At 47.8% G+C, this 3,567-nt stretch overlaps 1 non-coding gene across 1 annotated transcript; it reads right to left on the minus strand.

Annotated features, from left to right (window-relative positions):
- Positions 1–459: 459 nt before the first annotated feature.
- On the minus strand, positions 460–534 carry Trnas-cga (transfer RNA serine (anticodon CGA)). The gene has a single exon. It is a non-coding gene; the product is annotated as a tRNA-Ser (tRNA).
- Positions 535–3,567: the final 3,033 nt, after the last annotated feature.

Here is a 3,567-nt window from a genome sequence, read left to right on the forward strand (position 1 = left end):
AACAACCTAATCAGTCTCCTTCCACCCGACCAATGGTACGACAACGGAAAATGTCAGTCAAGGACGAAGATACCAGCAGCACTACGTCTTCAAAACTGGCGTCTTAAAACAGCCAACGCACAATAACCACACTTAAGGAAGAAATATGAACAAACAACTAAAAGACTGAAACTTCCTGGCAGATTAAAACTTTGTGCCGGGCCAAGACTCGAACTCGGGACCTTTGCCTTCCGCGGGCAAGTTCTCGACCGACTGAGCTTCAATTCCGCCAGTACCTCGTCTCCTAGCTTCCAAACTTCACAGAAGCTCTGCTGCGAACCATGCAGAACTAGCACTCCTGGAAGAAGGGATATTCCGGAGGCATGGCTTAGCCACAGCCAGGGGGATGTTTCTAGAATGAAATTTTCACTCTACAGCGGAGTGTGCGCCGAAATGAAACTTCCTGGCAGATTAAAACTGTGCACCGGACCGAGACTCGAACTCGGGACCTTTGCCTTTCGCGGGCAAGTGCTCTACCGACTGAGCTACCCAAGCACGACTCACGCCCTGTCCTCAGAGCTTTAATTCCGCCAGTACCTCGTCTCCTACCTCCCAAACTTCACAGAAGCTCTCCTGCGAACCTTGCAGAACTGGCACTCCTAGAAGAAAGGATATTGCGGAGACATGGCTTAGCCACAACCTGGGGGATATTTCTAGAATGAAATTATCACTAAGCAGTGGAGTGTGCGCTGATATGAAACTTCCTGGCAAATTAAAACTGTGTGCCGGACCGAGACTCGAACTCGGGACCTTTGCCTTTCGCGGGCAAGTGCTCTACCGACTGAGCTACCCAAGCACGACTCACACCCCGTCCTCACAGTTTTAATTCCGCCAGTACCTCGTCTCCTACCTCCCGAACTTCACAGAAGCTCTCCTGCGAACCTTGCAGAACTGGCACTCCTGGAAGAAAGGATATTGCGGAGACATGGCTTATCCACAGCCTGGGGGATGTTTCCAGAGTGAAATTTTCACTCTACAGCACTTTTATTCTGCCAGGAAGTTTCTTATCAGCGCACACTCCGCTGTAGAGTGAAAATTTCATTCTAGAAACTAAAAGGCTGTTGAACTACACGCCGTGCCAGACAGCATCAACGCGATGAGGATAAACACACTGCCGGAAAATTAAACTAATAATTAGGGCATGTAGCTGGAGAGTTAACGGCCACCAGGCAGAAAATACCGCTGGTGCACTTCACTGATAAGTAATAAAAAATTTAATAGTAAAAGACCGTACAGGAAGATGGCTGAAAAATTTCGCCGACTCCAACACACCATACGTTGCTGCTAGCCGGAACGGCCCAGGACGCAACAGCCGGCAATGAAGCAAGAGATATCACAGCAGTTGAGGTTTCATAACAGGTTAACTGATCACTCAACTTCAGTGTCCAGGTTCAGTGGGCAACGAACTTCGTAGCTCTCGCAGCTAGCACCTCACAATCCGACCACACATGCTCACCACAAACAGACCTGGCCTGATCACGCGCTACGGTGACTTCCTCGCTGCTCTGTCCCAACCGGCCAACTACATGCACCATGCAGACAGCATTAAAATAACTGCTCAGGCAAAACCACACAAGCTACACACTTTCCCACGAAAACACTTCCACAAACACTCGAACAATACTAAAACCAGTGACTGTGGAATAACAAGGTCGAATCACAAGTCGACACACACGGAGAACCCAGAAGCGGTCGGCGAACAAACGCACCTCGTCGGATGAGACGAGCGACCGAACGACCAACTGAGGTCGTCCCTACTCATTCAGCTGTGTCGGCAACGGCTGGGCGAGTCATGGCATTCTGGACCTCACTGCTGCTCCATCCCGACTCAACTCCTGACACACGGCGACCCGGAAATTCTACTGGCCGCTCCAAAGATAGTACGACAGTGCTCTTATAAATAAGCGCTGCTACTGCCACTCACGGGCAGGCAAGACAGCAACTCAGTGACGCCAGCAAATCGAATAAGAAACCGGATGGCAGTACCGCAAAGGCAAGGTGTCAAGTAAATGGCTCGAACACGAGCTGCACACAGCTCAATTACCTTATTTAGCTGTTCTAATTTTCTACCAGTAGTTGCGCCCCCATGGATGTGCATGAAAAGTAAATGGCGAAAGTAGGCTTTTTCAAATGAAAGTGTCCATTTCAGATCTATAGTCCAAAACACGTTAATTGCATTTTGATATTGAATAACCTACTATTTATGAACTGACCGAATCTCATTCAGTATAACTTATGAACAGATAAAGGGTAAGCCACATACTGTTCTCTTGGTTTCCTGTGGTTTGAGTGTAGCAAGTAAATACACTCCTGGAAATTGAAATAAGAACACCGTGAATTCATTGTCCCAGGAAGGGGAAACTTTATTGACACATTCCTGGGGTCAGATACTTCACATGATCACACTAGCAGAACCACAGGCACATAGACACAGGCAACAGAGCATGAACAATGTCGGCACTAGGACAGTGTATATCCACCTTTCGCAGCAATGCAGGCTGCTATTCTCCCGTGGAGACGATCGTAGAGATGCTGGATGTAGTCCTGTGGAACGGCTTGCCATGCCATTTCCACCTGGCGCCTCAGTTGGACCAGCGTTCGTGCTGGACGTGCAGACCGCGTGAGACGACGCTTCATCCAGTCCCGAACATGCTCAATGGGGGACAGATCTGGAGATCTTGCTGGCCAGGGTAGTTGACTTACACCTTCTAGAGCACGTTGGGTGGCACGGGATACATGCGGACGTGCATTGTCCTGTTGGAACAGCAAGTTCCCTTGCCGGTCTAGGAATCGTAGAACGATGGGTTCGATGACGGTTTGGATGTACCGTGCACTATTCAGTGTCCCCTCGACGATCACCAGTGGTGTACGGCCAATGTAGGAGATCGCTCCCCACACCATGATAACGGGTGTTGGCCCTGTGTGCCTCGGTCGTATGCAGTCCTGATTGTGGCGCTCACCTGCACGGCGCCAAACACGCATACGACCATCATTGGCACCAAGGCAGAAGCGACTCTCATCGATGTGCATGGCAAATGTCATTTGGAACTAACACAGTTCACGGTCTGATCCTATTGTTACAGTAAGCATTTCTCAAGCCGAATACAGTTCTTGAGATTGATTGCCTGTTCAGAGTGAATAATTGAAAACAGGCGTGAAGAAAAGGAATGATATCCCATGTGCGAAATTTCGATAAACCTCTACACATTGTACGAGTTGTAAGCTGTGCTAACTCGTCTACAGCAAATTCTTCAACACGGATCGTCTCATAACCTACCGCAGATGACTAAAATGGCTTGTAGCAGCTTCTCTTTTATAGATTACAATAATTGAAACTGATGTTATCTGTTGTTGTTTACTGGAATTCTACAAGTGTCAAATTAAAAATTTACATTCCACATTAGCTGAATAGTCAAGAGAGAATGTGAAGATGTGGATACAAGAGTTATTTCTATTGAATTACATGGGATTCCACTTCAATAAGAATGTTTTCACTGGGAATCCTAATTACTTGGAAACCAAATGAAT

Source organism: Schistocerca serialis, chromosome 1 (assembly GCF_023864345.2).
Source record: "Schistocerca serialis cubense isolate TAMUIC-IGC-003099 chromosome 1, iqSchSeri2.2, whole genome shotgun sequence".
Lineage (NCBI taxonomy): Eukaryota > Metazoa > Arthropoda > Insecta > Orthoptera > Acrididae > Schistocerca > Schistocerca serialis.